Genomic DNA, 12,948 nt, shown 5'->3' on the forward strand with positions numbered 1-12,948 from the left:
TTACAGCTAATTAATCTAGATTAGCGATTACCGCTAATTAAGCTTGATTAGCGATTACGGCTAATTAAGCTAAATTAGCGATTACGGCTAATTAAGCTAAATTAGCGATTACGGCTAATTAAGCTAGATAAGCGATTACAACTAATTAAGCTAGATAAGCGATTACAACTAATTAAGCTAGATTAGCGATTACAGCTAGTTAAGCTAGATTAGCGATTACAGCTAATTAAGCTAGATTAGCGATTACAGCTAATTAAGCTAGACTAGCGATTACAGCTAATTAAGCTAGATTAGCGATTACAGCTAATTAAGCTATATTAGCGATTACGGCTAATTAATCTAGATTAGCGATTACGGCTAATTAAGCTAAATTAGCGATTACGGCTAATTAAGCTAAATTAGCGATTACGGCTAATTAAGCTAAATTAGCGATTACGGCTAATTAAGCTAAATTAGCGATTACGGCTAATTAAGCTAGATTAGCGATTACGGCTAATTAAGCTCGATTAGCGATTACGGCTAATTAAGCTAGATTAGCGTTTACGGCTAATTAAGCTAGATTAGCGATTACGGCTAATTAAGCTAGATTAGCGATTACGGCTAATTAAGCTAGATTAGCGATTACGGCTAATTTAGCTCGATTAGCGATTACGGCTAATTTAGCTCGATTAGCGATTACGGCTAATTAAGCTAGATTAGCGATTACGGCTAATTTAGCTAGATTAGCGATTACGGCTAATTAAGCTAGATTAGCGATTACGGCTAATTAAGCTAAATTAGCGATTACGGCTAATTAAGCTAGATAAGCGATTACAACTAATTAAGCTAGATAAGCGATTACAGCTAATCAAGCTAGATTAGCGATTACAGCTAATCAAGCTAGATTAGCGATTACAGCTAGTTAAGCTAGATTAGCGATTACAGCTAATTAAGCTAGATTAGCGATTACAGCTAATTAAGCTAGATTAGCGATTACAGCTAATTAAGCTATATTAGCGATTACGGCTAATTAAGCTATATTAGCGATTACGGCTAATTAATCTATATTAGCGATTACGGCTAATTAAGCCAAATTAGCGATTACGGCTAATTAAGCTAAATTAGCGATTACGGCTAATTAAGCTAGATTAGCGATTACGGCTAATTAAGCTCGATTAGCGATTACGGCTAATTAAGCTCGATTAGCGATTACGGCTAATTAAGCTAGATTAGCGATTACGGCTAATTAAGCTAGATTAGCGATTACGGCTAATTAGGCTAGATTAGCGATTACGGCTAATTAAGCTAGATTAGCGATTACGGCTAATTTAGCTCGATTAGCGATTACGGCTAATTTAGCTCGATTAGCGATTACGGCTAATTAATCTAGATTAGCGATTACGGCTAATTAAGCTAGATTAGCGATTACGGCTAATTAAGCTCGATTAGCGATTACGGCTAATTAAGCTAGATTAGCGATTACGGCTAATTAAGCTAAATTAGCGATTACGGCTAATTAAGCTAGATAAGCGATTACAACTAATTAAGCTAGATAAGCGATTACAGCTAATCAAGCTAGATTAGCGATTACAGCTAATTAAGCTAGATTAGCGATTACAGCTAATTAAGCTAGATTAGCGATTACAGCTAATTAAGCTATATTAGCGATTACAGCTAATTAATCTAGATTAGCGATTACGGCTAATTAAGCTAAATTAGCGATTACGGCTAATTAAGCTAAATTAGCGATTACGGCTAATTAAGCTAGATTAGCGATTACGGCTAATTAAGCTAGATTAGCGATTACGGCTAATTAAGCTAGATTAGCGATTACGGCTAATTAAGCTAGATTAGCGATTACGGCTAATTAAGCTAGATTAGCGATTACGGCTAATTTAGCTCGATTAGCGATTACGGCTAATTTAGCTCGATTAGCGATTACGGCTAATTAAGCTAGATTAGCGATTACGGCTAATTTAGCTAGATTAGCGATTACGGCTAATTAAGCTAGATTAGCGATTACGGCTAATTAAGCTAAATTAGCGATTACGGCTAATTAAGCTAGATAAGCGATTACAACTAATTAAGCTAGATAAGCGATTACAGCTAATCAAGCTAGATTAGCGATTACAGCTAATCAAGCTAGATTAGCGATTACAGCTAGTTAAGCTAGATTAGCGATTACAGCTAATTAAGCTAGATTAGCGATTACAGCTAATTAAGCTAGATTAGCGATTACAGCTAATTAAGCTATATTAGCGATTACGGCTAATTAAGCTATATTAGCGATTACGGCTAATTAATCTATATTAGCGATTACGGCTAATTAAGCCAAATTAGCGATTACGGCTAATTAAGCTAAATTAGCGATTACGGCTAATTAAGCTAGATTAGCGATTACGGCTAATTAAGCTCGATTAGCGATTACGGCTAATTAAGCTCGATTAGCGATTACGGCTAATTAAGCTAGATTAGCGATTACGGCTAATTAAGCTAGATTAGCGATTACGGCTAATTAGGCTAGATTAGCGATTACGGCTAATTAAGCTAGATTAGCGATTACGGCTAATTTAGCTCGATTAGCGATTACGGCTAATTTAGCTCGATTAGCGATTACGGCTAATTAATCTAGATTAGCGATTACGGCTAATTAAGCTAGATTAGCGATTACGGCTAATTAAGCTCGATTAGCGATTACGGCTAATTAAGCTAGATTAGCGATTACGGCTAATTAAGCTAAATTAGCGATTACGGCTAATTAAGCTAGATAAGCGATTACAACTAATTAAGCTAGATAAGCGATTACAGCTAATCAAGCTAGATTAGCGATTACAGCTAATTAAGCTAGATTAGCGATTACAGCTAATTAAGCTAGATTAGCGATTACAGCTAATTAAGCTATATTAGCGATTACAGCTAATTAATCTAGATTAGCGATTACGGCTAATTAAGCTAAATTAGCGATTACGGCTAATTAAGCTAAATTAGCGATTACGGCTAATTAAGCTAGATTAGCGATTACGGCTAATTAAGCTAGATTAGCGATTACGGCTAATTAAGCTAGATTAGCGATTACGGCTAATTAAGCTAGATTAGCGATTACGGCTAATTAAGCTCGATTAGCGATTACGGCTAATTAAGCTAGATTAGCGATTACGGCTAATTAAGCTCGATTAGCGATTACGGCTAATTAAGCTAGATTAGCGATTACGGCTAATTTAGCTCGATTAGCGATTACGGCTAATTAAGCTAAATTAGCGATTACGGCTAATTAAGCTAGATTAGCGATTACGGCTAATTAAGCTAGATTAGCGATTACGGATAATTAAGCTAGATTAGCGATTACGGCTAATTAAGCTAGATTAGCGATTACGGCTAATTAAGCTAGATTAGCGATTACGGCTAATAAAGCTAGATTAGCGATTACGGCTAATAAAGCTAGATTAGCGATTACGGCTAATTAAGCTAGATTAGCGATTACGGCTAATTAAGCTAGATTAGCGATTACGGCTAATTAAGCTAGATTAGCGATTACGGCTAATTAGCTCGATTAGCGATTACGGCTAATTAGCTCGATTAGCGATTACGGCTAATTTAGCTCGATTAGCGATTACGGCTAATTAAGCTAGATTAGCGATTACGGCTAATTAAGCTAGATTAGCGATTACGGTTAATTAAGCTAGATTAGCGATTACGGCTAATTAAGCTAGATTAGCGATTACGGCTAATTAAGCTAGATTAGCGATTACGGCTAATTAAGCTAGATTAGCGATTACGGCTAATTAAGCTAGATTAGCGATTACGGCTAATTTAGCTCGATTAGCGATAACGGCTAATTTAGCTCGATTAGCGATTACGGCTAATTTAGCTCGATTAGCGATTACGGCTAATTAAGCTAGATTAGCGATTACGGCTAATTAAGCTAGATTAGCGATTACGGCTAATTAAGCTAGATTAGCGATTACGGCTAATTTAGCTCGATTAGCGATAACGGCTAATTTAGCTCGATTAGCGATTACGGCTAATTTAGCTCGATTAGCGATTACGGCTAATTAAGCTAGATTAGCGATTACGGCTAATTAAGCTAGATTAACGATGGCGGGTAATTAAGCTAGATTAGCGATTACGGCTAATTAAGCTAGATTAACGATGGCGGGTAATTAAGCTTTATTAACGATGGCGGGTAATTAAGCTATATTACCGATGGCGGGTAATTAAGCTAGATTACCGATGGCGGGTAATTAAGCTAGATTACCGGTGGCGGTTAATTAAGCTAGATTACCGGTGGCGGGTAATTAAGCCAGATTACCGGTGGCGGGTAAATAAGCCAGATTACCGGTGGCGGGTAATTAAGCCAGATTACCGGCGGCGGGTAATTAAGCTAGATTACCGGTGGCGGGTAATTATGCTAGATTACCGATGGCGGATAATTATGCTAGATTACCGATGGCGGGTAATTAAGCTAGATTACCGGTGGCGGGTAATTAAGCTAGATTACCGGTGGCGGGTAATTAAGCCAGATTACCGGTGGCGGGTAATTAAGCTAGATTACCGGTGGCGGGTAATTAAGCTAGATTACCGGTGGCGGGTAATTAAGCTAGATTACCGGTGGCGGGTAATTATGCTAGATTACCGATGGCGGATAATTATGCTAGATTACCGATGGCGGGTAATTATGCTAGATTACCGATGGTAGATAACTAAGCTAGGTTACCGATGGCAGGTAATTAAGCTAGATTACCGGTGGCAGGTAATTAAGTTAGATTACCGGTGGCAGGTAATTAAGTTAGAATACCGGTGGCAGGTAATTAAGCTACAACACCGGTGGCAGGTATTTAAGCTACAACACCGGTGGCAGGTAATTAAGCTACAACACCGGTGGCAGGTAATTAAGCTACAACACCGGTGGCAGGTAATTAAGCTACAACACCGGTGGCAGGTAATTAAGCTACAACACCGGTGGCAGGTAATTAAGCTACAACACCGGTGGCAGGTAATTAAGCTACAACACCGGTGGCAGGTAATTAAGCTAGATTACCGATGGCAGGTAACTAAGCTAGATTGCCGATAAGCATGTGACTTGGTGCACAATTCTATGTCTTGTGTTGGTGCTTAGATCTATGGAATCTTTTTATCCTCAGGCCTACTTAATCTTTTTGTGGTATAACTACCGCTTGCGCTGTGATTTGCGTGTGAAAATGACGGGAAAGCAATTTGAGTTTGACTGGACGTTGATTGTCAAGTCAAGCAGCGAGGATTGAAGTTATGTAATAGATGCTTGGTCAGTTCAAAAGCTTTAACTAATAAAAGTTCAACGCCCTAAAACGTTTTCTCTCCTATAAGGTTTCTAAACTATTTTAATTAATATTAAGACTGAAGTAACAGATATTAATAAAAACTGTCTTTGTAGACAAAGACGGGCAAAAGTAAGAGATAAGTGTAGAAAAATAAATGCCTGAAGTAACAGATATTCAATTTTCACTTTTGAACACTTGATTATAAAACATCGATTATTTGAAAAAATTCTTATCTTAGTTTTTTCACCAAAATTTCATTTGTGAAAAATATTTTTCAACATTATTTCCCCTTGTATTTTGCTTCCAATATTAGCTCTAGAAAAAGGCTTCTTCAAGAATTTTTTAAGGGATACTAGCTTGACACTACGTTTTACCAGGGAGGAGAGACTTGAGACTGAAGTCTCTCCTCCCTGGTTTTACTTTCGACTGACATGGTCTTTAAGAAGGTTCAAATACTTGCATATCTGAAAAAATTGAGATTTATGAGTTTAATTTTTATATTTTAAATGAGAAATATTGCGAAGCGGAAAGTAACATGTGCAGTTTGATTGTGATGTTGATATTAGTGTCGAAAAGATCTGTAGATTGATCGTGATCTTTAGAGAGCTATGCTTTAGAGTCGAAAAGATCTGTAGATTGACCGTGATCTTTAGAGAGCTATACATTAGGTGAATTTTTGAAACTTCGAATTAACGAACACTTCTTGTTTTGATACGGTTTATACTTTATCAGCTATTAACGTTTTTCTGTCCATTTTATTCCCCTTGTAGGGCTCAATTGTAAATATTTGAGAGAAAAATGGAAAACGCGTATTATTTTTACTAATGCAATTTTGGTGAAAAAAACTAAGATAAGAATTTTTTCAAATAATTGATGCTTTATAATCAAGTGTTCAAAAGTGAAAATTGAATATCTGTTACTTGAGGCATTTATTTTTCTACACTTATCTCTTACTTTTTCCCGTCTTTGTCTACAAAGACAGTTTTTATTAATCCGTATGTCGACCCATAAAGAACGAAGACATCTTCTTGACGAGCGAAACTTTTGTACTCTGTGCGGTGAGTTTAAATACCGAATTAAGGACTTGTGCCCGTGTTACAAATGGACAGATGTTTTCACCAGAGATTTAAATCAGGTACGGCAGTGACATTGCATGTATTTTATATAAAACCCTTGTAGTTTAGTATTATTCGTATGAAATTCAGTATTAGATTATAATAAGCCACTTGTGCAGGGTAAAATTGGCGTTTTTTAGGTAGTATCAAGAAGGAATTTACTATAAGAAGGCCTAAAAAGACGTCCGGCGCGGCCGTGATAGTCGACAATGCCCCCTCATGGGTCGGGGGAGGCTGGAAACCAAGGCGGGACTTAATATTTATATCTTACTCTGTTTTCCACCACTCTTGTCCCTTTTCATTAAGCCTTGGTTTGGTTTTTGAAACTCAAGAAATCATAAGTATAGTACACTTGATTCGATTTAGAAACAATCATAGAACGAACGATTTTCACGTAACACACGTATTCAAAATCCATCACGTTAGGTTCAAAACCTTTAACTAACTCGTTAATGGCAATTAAAAACCATTCCCTAACCGTTTCAGCACCGCTGGCAGCCTCCATTTTCTGTTTACTTTGCTCATCGGCTTGCTCGAGGTTTTTTTTCTCTATTCGGAATACGTCAATCGCGTCTGTAATGACCTATACCCACGGGATCCAATTGGAAAGCGCAGAGTAATGACGGACAAGAAAGGGGTGGGGCTTACATGTCCGCTAACACCGGCGTAAGAGTAGAAGCGTAAAATCTAGCGACTTAGGCATTCTTATAGTAAATAAATTCTTGGTAGTTTTATATAAATGCCAGTATTTTATTCAATATTCATGGGTATTTTAGTAGTAGTCAGCTATAACGTTTTCATGCATTTTATATAAATCCCTTGTAGTTTGGTATTATTCGTTTGAAATTCCGTATTAGTTTCTAATAAGTCACTTGTGCAGGGTAAAATTAGTGTTTTTTAGGTAGTATTATATAAATGCCAGTATTTTAATCAATATTCATGTGTATTTTAGTAGCAGTCGGCTATAACTTTTGCATGTATTTTATATAAATCCCTTGTAGTTTGGTATTATTCGTATGAAATTCAGTATTAGTTTCTAATAAGCCACTTGTGCAGCGTAAAATTGGTGTTTTTTTAAGTAGTATTATATAAATTCCAGTATTTGAACCAATATTCATTTGTGTTTTAGTAGTATTCGTATGAAAAAACGGTAGTAATTTTTCTATGAAAAATCAGATTTTCGTGCTCATTAAATGTTCTAAACCTAATACAACCTCTGATTCTTCCGCCTATACAACTAGAATAACCTAGCATAAGCCAGTGTTTCAGGATCTATCATAGAATAACCTAGCATAAGCCAGTGTTTCAGGATCTATCATAGAATAACCAAGCATTGACCAATCATTCAGGATATAACATAGAATAACTTAGCATAAGACTATATTTTTCAGCATTTACCAAGAATAAACCTAGCAAAAGCCTATGTTTCAAGATCTAATACAGCATAAGCCTACCAGGGTCTACCACAGAATAACCTCGCATAAGCATATCTTTCCCGATCTACCATAGAATAAGCCAAGCATAAGCCTATCTTTCACGATCTACCATAGAATAAGCCAAGCATAAGCCTATCTTTCACGATCTACCATAGAATAAGTCTAGCATAAGCCTATCTTTTCAGGATCTACCATACCATAAGCCTATCCCTACAGGTATCAGCCACGTGACGTCATCAAAAATTAGCCCTGACGTCATCAAGAAAACCACCACCAGGTGGCTCAACAATTCAAATTTCCCGCCAGTACCATCACGAGACGTCATCAATTCCCCCATCTCCTCCCCCCCCCCAACCCAGGTGGCTCAACAATTCAAATTTCCCGCCAACACCATCACGTGACGCCATCAATTCCCCCCTCCCGGATATTTCCCGACAACTCTTGCGAAGTTTACATTCCCAAATAATTATAATTATAATAGAAGCTTGTTTAGCCATATCTCTTCATTTAGTCACTATGCCTTATGCCGTTCGGTCGCAAAGAAATTTGCTCTCCGTTATTGCTAAATCCCCTCGAAACACGAAAAAAATCCCCTATAAATTCAAATATCTCGCCAACAACATCACGTGATACGTGACGTCATCAACCCCTCCCCAACCATATTTTCCCCCTTCAGGCACGGTACCATCCAGAGGAAAGAGATAGATAGAAGGGGGGGGCAACAAATGGGGCTACGTAAAGGCAGCCAGTATAGGGTGTTTCCGCGAGAGTAAAACGGGAGAAGAAATAGGGGGCAAAAACCGGTTTTCAGGGGATGTCAACATGGCGTCCTAACGTGGCTAGAGCGGGCAGCCGGCAAGGGGAGAGGAAAGGGGGAAGGTAACTTGACGTCACGCGCAAAGACCCTATACCGAATCAATTCGGTATACTGGCTGCTTATTCTCTCGCAAAGAAAATGTCACCTAAATGATCTAACGATATTGCTAATGAAAATGCCTATTACCAGAAGGGAATAAGAGAGAAGGGAGACATTAGAGCCTGCTATGGTAACGAGAGTCCGACCAACCTAAAGAAAACCGCGAAAACTTTGCGCAAGTACACAGCTTTTAACCAATTTACTGCAAATATAGTTCTTTAAGTTCTCCGAGTCCGCGGTATCAGGCGGCCTATTTGTCTGCTAGATTTTCATTCTCCAAAGGCTTAAGGCTGTCCATGTTTCGTTCTTGTGTAATTATAACCTCAAGTATGTATTTTATTGAAACTAATTTTTATTTTTTAATATTAATTCAGAATAATTAGTTTTCATCTATTTATTACCTTCAAATTAACTGATTTTGGTATGTTCTCAATTCCCGTGCATCTAAATTAATTGCATCTAAATTATCTCCTTCAATGTAAAGTTGTAAACAAAACCACTTTTTTATACGTCAACCGAGATGTCAACTTCTTATCTGACGTCACAGGTAAGACAGAAGCTAGCCAATCAGTGAAGGGTAGTTGATTTGAGGTTAGTAAGACTGTTGTTACGAGTGTAAAGCATTATGGAGATATAAAGTGTGTCCCTTCTCTCTTATTCCCTTCTGCTATAACCTTATATTCACCACTTCTTTCACTGTAGTCGAAGCCGTCTTAGACGATTGGAAAGTGTATGCAATGGAAAGGAAATTATCTGTACCGTAATGTAAAGCTTTTCCAGCTGTGTAGTAGTGAAGACAAACGTACTCCAAATGGTCAACGCTGCCAAAGTAGATGGCGTTGCCTTCATTGAAGACGTCTTCGCTGTCTTCCGTCTTTCTAGAGAGTTTTTTTGTATCTTTTTGCGTATTCTACAAAAATATCGTTTCGCATAGCCTACACCATAAATATATATATATATATCAATTATACCATCAAATAAAAAATATACATTTTATTGAAGCACGAAGAAAATAACTTTGGCTGTTTCACAAACTATAAATACTGCTCGAGTCTTTTTTAGGATTGCAATACAAATGCAAAATAAATTAGCCCCGAAGGGTTCACTGAAACTGAGAAGTAGAGTAAAATAAAAACCTAGAAAATTTAATGCTACTAGAAATTTGTGGCGAAACAAGATGACCCAATTGCTGGGCAATAATAGTAGCCACATCGTTACATGGCGGTCGGTCTACGTCAGAAGAATTAGGAAGACTGCCCACCATTTTTCAGCGTCAAATCGGACCCGAGCCGTTCCACTGTTAGCGTGCCAGTTCCCTCAGATAAAGCATCCTCCCCCATCACGCTTGCTTAATTAGCACATGATTAAAAAGAAAATAAATATAAAAAACTCCACAGATACAAGTTTAGAAGTATCCGACCACACAAACAAAGTGGGTTATTCCCCCATCCCTGACAATTTAGAGAAAAACTAAAAGAAGAAAACTCGAAGTTTCTGTTGAGTCTTTATGGTAAAGCGTTGGAGCGTTCACACTAATTAGTAAATAATTTGAGAATACGTTCAGGCTGAAATCACTAACCATAATAAAATACACTATATAGTCAAAACTTCAGTAGAATGGCGAATTTGCCTTAGTTTACTCAGGAACGAATTAAGTATACCATAAGAACGTGGAATGGTAACATTGTCTCCTGGTACCGTGAAGTCATGCTTCTTTCTAAAACTGTCGCCGCTTTTATTCCAGGTAACGCCATAAAATCCTTTTTTAGCGTCATCGGTGGGTTATAAATCAATAACAGTGGCTAGCATAACGCCAAGGTTTGAGAAATCCGTATAAGCCAGATATCATATATGGATAAAAATCTCCATCCTAAACGGAATAAAATATAGTTCTAGTTTTAATCTAAATAAATTTCTTACCGTGTCAAAGATATCATCGCTGGGAATAAACGTCACGATCAGTCTACCAATTTAGAAATTCTACAATATTAATAAACCGATATGAGTAGGCAACCCATTCAAAACTTACCGGTCTATCGTACAGCATAGGAATTCTATAACTAATTTATTTCCTGGATGGTAATTTGACGTGTCAAAAGATTTTTTCACATCGTCATATTCTTCCATCAGACGACAAGAAAGGTATTGACTTACTTATTAGTAGTGGATCGTCATTATTGACAAGTGAAAAAAACGATAACTGAATTCACATATAAGGCTAACAAGGAACGTTCAACATCTTTCTCCTTGCTGTCAAATGCCAAAGATGTTGAACTTTCCATTTTATAAACTGTCTATTATCACAATTTAGCAAATTTATTATACTTTAATTTACTAGGGTGGGTTAGGTATTGCAGTGAGCGCCAAGTGCTATTTAGCCTATACTTCAAATTTCAGTTTCAATTAATTTCCTTCTCTGTCATGAATGAAAATTTAGGGCGAGCTGTCAGTAGAACGACGTGTTTTTAAGATGTGCGCGAAATATTATTGCAAATGATGCGTAAAATTGTCTAAGGCCCAAACTGGATCAAGTAAATTGTAATAATACTCACTCTATCGATGACAACTTTGATGGACATATTTCACAGACAAAAGCTTAGAAAGCTAGAACTTGAGTACTTGATTCGTAGCGCAGTTCGTTCTTCGTGCTGTTTTGAACATAACCCACCTTTCGAAATAGAGGCGTTTCTTTGCAATGATACCGCTTAATCACGAGAGTTAGATTTGCGGACGAACATTAAGCATTACAACAGTATTTTCCATGCGATTTGGAAATCCGCTAATGGTTCCATGAGGATGCAATAAGGATCGATTGAAAGAAGCACAACATTACTCTTTGCAATATCCCCAATTTGACAAAACACTACATTACAAATGTATATACATTAGCAAATGAATCCACGAATATTAGGACTTGGCTTGTGAAACAAATCAAATTGACGATAGAAAGCTAATGAAAGATCATATTGCAAAATTGTGTTTTTTAGCCACATCGTAGTATACGATAGGCTCTTAGTTTGACCCGAGCCGTAGTTGCTGTAGTAGTAGTGGCCGGGGTTATCGTCAGAACTTTACATTACCACAAACCACCCATAGGGGTAACTGGGCTCGGTTAGAGATTTAATTTTAATTAAAATTTCTGCAGATCGCAGCCGGGAATCGAACCCGGGATGCTCACACAGTGGACAGACATTCTACCACTGAGAAATAGGGACTTGATAAAACCCCGAGATTTTATCGTTTAGTTTTATCTCTAAATTGTCGGGGTGATGTGGGGTGGGGAACTTTTGAATTTTTATCTGTGGGGTCGGATGCTTATGAATTTGTATGTTTGGGGTTTTTATATTTATTTTCTTTTTATTTATGTGCTAATTAAATAGATAACGATTTTCTCCGTTTCCTACCACACTTCTCATGTGTTTCGTTCTCGTTCGGTAGCTATAGCCATCTATGTTATGTTTGACTGGAGCGTTTTGCGGTTAATTCAAATGTGGGTTTATATAGAGCTAACATAGTGTTAAATGAGCGTTATGCATTTGATCATTTAAGCATTGCTAAAGGTAATTCGAGGGGATAATCTCTAAAATGGGTAATCACTATAACTAAACTTCCTCCTTCATACGTTTGTGGGCATAAGTCATTGTTAGAAATTTAAAAGAAGCGATAAGTGTGCATCGGCATAAGTCTATGTTGTAAACTCATCCAGGGGATTATCACTAAAACTATCTGTTCTTCGATTCGCCGGAATATTGGAATTACAGCATAAGTAAATTTATACGGTTAAAATTTTATCACTATTTAGAGTAGGAATCGAGGGGCTATAAACTCTGATTTTATGCACGGTAAATCATTTAAGCATTGTAAAGGATAGCGCTATTCACTCATTAGGGTAAGGTATAGAGAGGCTATCCACTCATTAGGGTAGGGTATAGAGGGGCTATTCACTCGTACGATGTGGCTACTATTACGAGCCCTTGGGCCGTCTTGTTTAACTATAGAAACGTAACAACACCGAAACATTGACGTGATATAAAAATTTTATAAATAAAATAATACAAAACAAAGCAAGCAACTCCAAGAAGCGATGTCTAGTTTACTACGGATATTCGCCACATTTCTACCTCTATTTCCGGTCCAAACGTAGGTCCGGAGTTAATCCCCACCTCTTAATTACAACCAGCATCTCATTGGTTCTTGAAAACACA

Source organism: Phalangium opilio, unplaced genomic scaffold (genome assembly GCF_054372755.1).
Source record: "Phalangium opilio isolate 3A_F unplaced genomic scaffold, DU_Popi_V2 ptg000009l_1, whole genome shotgun sequence".
Classification (NCBI taxonomy): domain Eukaryota; kingdom Metazoa; phylum Arthropoda; class Arachnida; order Opiliones; family Phalangiidae; genus Phalangium; species Phalangium opilio.